This window comes from Diabrotica virgifera, chromosome 9, assembly GCF_917563875.1.
Source record: "Diabrotica virgifera virgifera chromosome 9, PGI_DIABVI_V3a".
NCBI lineage: Eukaryota > Metazoa > Arthropoda > Insecta > Coleoptera > Chrysomelidae > Diabrotica > Diabrotica virgifera.
Window position 1 is genome coordinate 52,840,768 of NC_065451.1, and position 7,749 is coordinate 52,848,516.

Sequence of the window (7,749 nt, forward strand, 5' to 3'; positions counted from 1 at the left end):
AAAGAAAGATTGAGACCAATGGTCTATACATACAGAAAATTTGTATATAGAGAATAAAAACAAAATAAAATAATATAAAATAAAAAGCTAGGACAAATAATACCCGGACAAATAATCACGGAAAAAAAATCCTCGCAAAAAAAAATCCCGACAAAAATAATCCCCGGACAAAAATACTCAAAAAAAATTCGGGACAACTGATCTCCACAGTTGTTTTGTTTACAAAAAATATCCCCACAAAAATTTTCTGGAAAAAAATCCCAAGAAATATTATGTATGTAGGTACCTATTATCATTATTATGTACCTATTTGAATTATGTATACTTTTACAAAGTGAGTTTTATGTATGGAAACCCTCAATTATCTCGGAAACGGCTAGCATCATTTTTATACATTTTGGTGGGTAGGGGTTTTCTAATACAGCCGATATTATAGTGATAATTACATTGTTGTCAGATCTTCCGGTTTTCTGGAAATCTAATGAATTGTCTTATTTCAAATAGATCACTCTGTACATTTTTTACGTTTTAAGATCCTTAAGAAATACTGATTATTTTTCATGTTATATTCCCTATACCTAAATGCCATAGTTTAGGAGTTATTGCTACATTTATTAAAAAAAAATTTTAAACAAATTTTAGAAATCAATTTTTTTGGCCCATGTAGACATTATTTTACGTTCTTTGTATCATTGAGAGCAAAAAAGGTCTTTTGTAATTTTTCTCTAAAGTTAATCTTTTTCCAGTTATAAACAATCGAATAATGACGATTTTCATGGTTCAAAAACACAAATAAATAATATAATTTTTGAAACTGCGAAGTACCCAACTTCAATCCAAACCCTTCTTCTAGGAGCTCGCTATAAAATTTTTGAGCTCATTTTATTCTAGAATATTGCTTTTTAATAACTGTTATTGAAGCGCATATGAGAGGACGGGCGATTAACAACCAAAAAACAATATTTTAGAATAAAACAATCTTAAATTACGTACTGGTATCTGATAAAATAAGGCCTGAACTTGAATGTGTGTACTTCGCAGTTTCAAAAATAGTATTTTTAATTTAAGTTTTTGAACCTTGAAAATCGCCTTTATTTAATTTTTTTCAGTTTGAAATTTTTTATAGCTCGAAAACGATTAATTTAGAGAAAAATTACATTAGACCTTTTTTGTCCCCAATGGCCCAAAGAACGTAAAATAATGTCTACCCGGGCCGAAAAAATTGATTTTTATAATTTGTTTCAATTTTTTTTAATAAATGTAGCAATAACTCCGTAACTATGGCATTTAGGTATAGGGAATATAACATGAAAAATAATCAACATTTCTTAAGGACTTTAAAATGCAAAAATATACAGGATGTTCTCTTTGACATAAGAAAGTTCATTAGATTTTCAGAAAAACGGAAGATTTGACAACAATGTAATTGTCACTATAATATCGGCCACATTAAAAAACCCCTACCCACCAAAGTCTATAAAAATCGTGAAAGCCGTTTCCGAGATAATTGAGGGTTTCCATACATAAAACTAACTCTGTATAGGTAAGTGTACTTTAGGATGTAATAATAAGAATATTAGCACACATTTGATCGATTCTGTTTTGTTTTAAATCCAGTTTGACACACGTAACATACCATCATCGCCTTAAAATTTCATAGCTTCCTACGTTTTGACAGATACATACCCTGCCGTGATAAACATGGTATCCCATGACGCATGAGGGAGCATATTGTTTTTTCCTTGCTGTATATTGCAAAGAACATTAGATAGCAGATATATCAGTATAAGATTTTAAATGTATCAAAACAATTGAAATGTTTTCCGAAATTTCATTACACTAATTTAAATTCCAATGCCAGAACCACGCATTGTTAGGAAGTTATACATAGTTTTTCGATTATTTTGACCTTTTTGGTGCTCTTGGAAACAAATTTATAGGCATTACTATTCGATATCCGGTTTTTAAAAAACGTACTTGAGGATCTGTGTGCATCCGTAAAAAATGTTTGCGCTATTATGAGTGTTTCGCTTTGTTATGAAGACGCGTGCCACAGGTTTTTGACATAGCTTTTGGAACCTTTTGAAGCAGGTTGCATTTGATATGTTGCTTGCATTGAGTTGAAACTGATGACTAACACAGGTTTTTTGAATTACAATCAAAATTATCGTTTTCAGAACCAGTAGTTATCATCACGAATAGGCAATATTTAAAAACAGCGCGAGCAAAATATTTAAGGAAATAATTACATAATTTTCACAGACTTAGCTCATTCCCCATATTTTCCACGATTTTAGAAAAAACTCACATTCTTTTGTCATATAAAATTTTAAGTTTTAGGCATGGAATTGGAATTGGAATTTAAAATTTGGTAATCGAAATTACAATTTATGCTTAATCTGCTAATTATTATTTTCCTGCCAAAAAGCGGTTTCATGGCGATTGCTATACTCTCATGCACTGAGGGAAAACATTTGCGTCGCTTGCGTTCAGGAGAAAACTTTTGAGAACAGTTCTGGATTTTTCTGGATTTTTTGTCCGGAATGTATTGTGGGGATATTTTGTCCAAAAAAATTTGTGGGAATTATTTGTTCGGAATTTTTTGTGGCGATTTTTTTTCCGGGGATTATTTGTCTGGGGATTATTTGTGGGGATTGCGTTTAAACCAGTTGGTGGGGATAATAAACTGCGTTTAAACCAGTGTTTTAAAATTTTCAATCATGGCACTCTTCTACTTTTTATACTTCATCCTACTCTTATCCTTTCCTGTATTATCAGTCTTAGCATTTCATATCGTTGTCCTCATTACATATCCCAGATAGTGCGGCCGATATGTGAAACAAATGCACATTTTTTTTTAATTTAGCTAATGCCTCGACAACTAATGGCCATTGGCATGGTATATACGGTGAATTTTTGCAGTTAGGTAGCTAGTGTCAGGGATGCATTTTGTCACCACTGCTATTTAATGTATATAGTGAAAGCATCTGTCAGGAAGCCCTTTTGCAAGCAAATGAAGGAATCGTAATCAATGGAGAGGTTGTAAATAATATTCGATACGCAGACGACACTGTACTAGTTGCAAGAACAGTAGAAGAATTACAACGATTACTTACAAACATAAATATTGCTTGCAACAATTATGGCATAAACATTAATATCAAAAAAACCAAGTATATGGTCTTCAGTAAAATCATGACACAACCAGCACATATTAGTATAAACGGCATTCAAATTGAAAAAGTATCAAGTTATAAATACTTGGGAACTTTAATAAACGAAGCTGGAGACCAAAACAATGAAATAAAAAGACGTATCGAAATTGCCAGGGCCACCTTCATAAAGATGAGAAAATTCTTCTGCAACAGAGATATAAGCATCCCTCTACGATTAAGAATGCTAAGTGGCTACGTATTTAACACGCTATTATACGGTGTAGAGGCCTGGACTCTCAAACAGAACAACATAAAAAATATTGAAAGTTTCGAGATGTGGTGCTACCGTCGAATGCTGAAGATAAGTTGGGTTGAAAGAATCACAAATCTTGAAGTAATACGAAGGATAGGAAGAGACCCAGAAATTGTATTAACGATAAAACGAAGAAAACTCGAGTATTTGGGTCACCTGATAAGAGGTCATAAATACACATTACTTCAAAATATAATCTTCTTTATGTGCCGTCTTCTACCGAAGGTTGGCGACCATCAAACGATAGGTTTCTCTGTTTTGTGCCGCATGTATTATGTTCGCAGCTTCTGGTATTTGAAACCATTCTCTCAAGTTTCTCAGCCAGGATTTCTTCTTCCTGCCCAAACCTCTTCTACCTTCAATCTTGCCTTCGACGATAAGCTGTAGCAGACTGTACTTATCATTACGGAACACATGGCCCAGGTATGACGCTTTCCTCCTTTTAACAGTTGTTAGCAATTCCAACTCTTTACCCATTCGTCTCAATACCTCTGTGTTGGTCACTCTGTCTGTCCAAGGAATTCTCAGTATGCGTCGATACAGCCACATTTCTAGAGCCGCTAACTTCTTTATAGTTGCTGCTGTTAACGTCCACCCTTCTACTCCGTAAAGTAGCGTAGAGAGTACATAGCATTTTGTGGCGCGCCATCGGAGGTTAACGCTTAGGTTGCGGTTGCTTAAGAGCTTTCTCATTTTTCATTTTTATATAATATATAATCTCAAAATATAATGCAAGGAAAAATAGAAGGAAAACGGAATCCAGGCCGTAGAAGAATGTCGTGGATGCGGAATTTGAGAGAGTGGTTTGGCTGCACCACTAATGAACTTTTTAGGTCAGCTGTAAACAAAGTCAGGGTAGCCTTGATGATTTCCAATCTCCGATAGTAGTGGCACAAGAAGAAGAAGCTAGTGTCATGTGTAGTGTGTGTTGAGTAAGTGTCTTGTTACTTTGCAAAGTCGACGTTATTGTCTTTGCAAAGAGATGCTAATTGTATCCAAACGTCTGCGGTCCCTCCGGTGAGTACCGATCCCACAAGGACAGAAACTATTTTCATTTCCTTAATTTATAATAAACGAAAAATTTCTGACCCTGGTGATATTCGAACTCACGACTATTCGGACCTTTCGATCCAAAGGTAGGCGCTCTTACCACTGAGCCACAGAGGGGGTTAAATGCACAATTAATAATGACAGAATCATATAATTTGAACTAAATATACTACACATAGAAAGGTTTAAAAATTATATATGAGTGCACCTCAAGTTTTGCCTTAAAAAATGGCGGCATTCAAAATATCGGCTATACATATGGGTCTAATAGCACGATAATTCAAACGAAAAGTTCAATTTCAACCAAATATATAGGTTCCTTTTTGGTTTATAAGATCGAGTTCGTAAACTGTAAGAGTCGGTTTATCAGAATTTGTGTTTTCCTCGTTTTTATGTAAAAATCTGATTTTTTTAAATTCATTCACCCTGTATATAATATTTTTCAAAAACCTAATACCGCCATCGAAAAGAGCGAAAAAATATTGTTGTGGAAATATTTGGAACTTTTTTAATTATATTAATTACCATTTAATAAATGCATAACGTATCTTTATATGAGATGTATTTCTAATGGCGAAACTTAAATGGGTTTTTATGAACATGTTTTTTAGACCAGGACGGATCTGTGAAAAAACGTCTATTTTTGGATGTGCGAGGTGGCATTCGGATTTTTGCAGATAAGGTTAGGTGACAACTTCAACAATAATAATTGACTTATGCTCCTTCTCAAATATGCGCAAAACATTAATAAAAAAATTAAAATATTTAAAAATATTTTAAAATAAGGATAACTGAATTTTGTATGATAAACGAATGGTTAAAAATGTCTTAAATTATTACCCTTTCTGCAAAAGAGCAATAAATACAAAATAAGGGGGCAAAATGGACCTGTTTTTAATCAATGTTTTTCAACTAATTTGGTTGCAATTAGGACTTTCGTAATTTGCTTAGAAAATTTTTACATGCTTAAACCGTTCACCAAATTTCATTACAATCGACCTGATCGATTTTGCAGTATAATTTTGCAATCTAATTTTTTTTTAACTTTCTAAAGAAAAAGTAGACTATTTAGAAGATTGATAATTTTTTTACATATAAAAAGATTCTCTACCTATCTAATACACTACAGAATTAAATTCGGATTATTTAAGCGGCCCCAGCACTGTTTTAAAGTTATTAACAATTTTTTGGCTTATAGGCTAATACAGTGAGGACATTTGAGTTGGCATAAATTCATTTTCTCGAGAATAGGCGTATCTGGAGATAAATCCCGAAACAGGTCGATTTTTATTTTTAAATTCAAATTTTTTAGTATCTATATATCATACTAGTGACGTTATCCATCTGGGCATGCTGACGTAACCGATGATTTTTTTAAATGAGAAAATCAATCGAGAGGCTATTTAATTTTGTATTCACTAATATAAACATTAACATAATTATTTTTACAGGGTTTGAAATAAAAAAAATGTTGAATTAAATTAATTCCAATATTTAGATTACGTCATAACACCCAGATGGATGACGTCACTAGTATGATATTTATGCTAAAAAATTATAATTTAAAAATAAAAATCGATCTGTTTTGGTATTTATCTCCAGAGTCACCCATCTCAAGAAAATGAATTTATTCCTATTCAAACTACCAATTTAAACGTCCTCACTGTATTTTTTATAAGCCAAAACATTGTTTATAACTTTAAAACAGTGCTGAGGCCGTTTAAGTAATCCGATTTTAATTCTGTAAACTGTATTAGATAGGTAGAAAATCTCTTTATATGCAAAACAATTAGCAAACTTCTAAATAGTCTACTTTTTGTTCAGAAAGTTTTTAAAAAATTTGAACTTTTTTAAAAAATTTAGATTGCGAAATTATAATGCAAAATTTATTAAGTCGATTTTAATGAAATTTAATGGACGGTTTAAGTTTGTTGTTAGAATTTTCTAAGCGAATTATGAAGGTTCTAAGTGCAACCAAAGTGGTTGAAACACTTTGAATAAAAACAGTCTTTTTGTCCCCTTAATTTCTATTTATTGCTATTTTGCAGAAAGGGTAATTTCTAAAACATTTTAAGCGAGTCATATGTTATACAAAATTCAATTATCTTTATTTTTTTCCCAACGACTTTGTTCCAAAGTGAATTGTTTTAAAGTTATAAGCAATGAAAGTAGAAAAAAAATCGATACTTTTCGAAATTTTTAAATATTTAAATTTGTTTATTAATGTTCCGGGCATATTTGAGAAGGAGCATAAGTCAATAATAATTATTTAAGTTGTCACCTAACTTTATCTGCAAAAATACGAATGCCACCTCTCACATCCACCTAAAACAGATGCGCCCTGGTCTATTTCTGTATAACTACACATTTTAAAGCAAGTCTAAGTTGGGTAAATGTTTTCATTGGAAATTATAAATTATTATGGGCCGATAGGAAGTCCCATAATAAGTAGTGGGAAGGGGATCGATGGGGCAACTTTCCCAGACCCAAAGTGCTCAAAGTATGAGTTTCATATTATATTGTAAAGGTGATTCATTAATAAATCTTTAAAAATAATAGTGAAAATAAGCTAGACACAGGTTCCTGCGACGGAGTTATTAAAAGAAGTAATCTGATCATAATACATGTATTTATAATACTTTACTTATAACAAAATGGGCTGAAAGCTAGAATGTATAATGATACTATTCAAAGCAACATATCATTGGAAACAAATATCGCCACAAGCACAAAGTGCGGTACCCTCTAATGAAGCCTTCCTACACCGACGACACTGTCATGTTCAGCCTTTCTTGCAGCCACACCAAATTAGTTCTCTGCATACTTGGGAAACCCCTGGTAATGTTGTTTAACATATTTCCCATCCACCCTACAACTTTTTTCTTCCGGCCCCAATCCGCCGATGACGAGATAACTGGAGCTGCGACCATCATTTGGGCACAGCAATAACTAGCCTGGTAGATCGCTCTCTTTGTGTGCTGAATGAGAACATCTTGTGTCGAAGGAGTCGATAGATCTACATTTTTGGCTAAACAGGTGTTTTCGTGTATTATTAACCAACTCGTGATTCCTAGTTTGGCCATATATAAGAATACTACAAACCGCTCCAATGGTTTCAACAGATCTTGTATAGTTTGTTGAGTAGATCTGTCAGACAATGCATAAATCGTTGTGGTAATATCTGAATATGCATTCCAGGTGTCCCACACCGAGAGAAAAAAATTCTTGACA